The following is a 657-nucleotide window of genomic DNA, read 5'->3' on the forward strand; positions in this document are numbered from 1 at the left end:
TTGTGATTTAAAAAAATTGTCCTAAACCCTAAACCCGGGACTTAAAATGTCTGAAACTCTATTCTAAACAGTAAACACTAAAGGTTCAAACCATAAAACCTAACCCTAAACTCTGAAATCTAAACCCTAGCCCTAAACCCTAAAAACATCTAAAACGTCCAAAAACACTATTTTCCCTTTGGAATTTTGTGATTTTAAAAAATTGTCGAAACGGAAAACTTGATATATTATTTGTATTTTTCTGAATTAGGATGATTTAGTTATGATTTTTCCAAGTTTAATATGGTAAAAGGCTTTAGTCCCGGTTGGTGTCTCTAACCGGGACTAAAGATAGACCTTTAGTCCCGGTTAAAGACACCCTTTAGTCCCGGTTAGAGACACCAACCTGGACTAAAGGGCCGGCAGAAAAAAAAAATAAAAAAAATTGAAATTTTTCCCGGTTGGAGATACCATCCGGGACTAAAAGGGCTCGCACCGTTCGAAGCCGGTCGCAAACCCTTTAGTCCCTGTTGGTGTCTCCAACTGGGACTAAAGGTCCCGTTCGAACTGGGACTAATGCGGACACCAATAGGGACTAAAGGGTTTACGACCGGCTTCGAACGGTGCGAGCCCTTTTAGTCCCGGTTCGTAACACGGCCGGGACTATTGCTCCGATCC

Source organism: Triticum dicoccoides, chromosome 2A, assembly GCF_002162155.2.
Source record: "Triticum dicoccoides isolate Atlit2015 ecotype Zavitan chromosome 2A, WEW_v2.0, whole genome shotgun sequence".
Lineage (NCBI taxonomy): Eukaryota > Viridiplantae > Streptophyta > Magnoliopsida > Poales > Poaceae > Triticum > Triticum dicoccoides.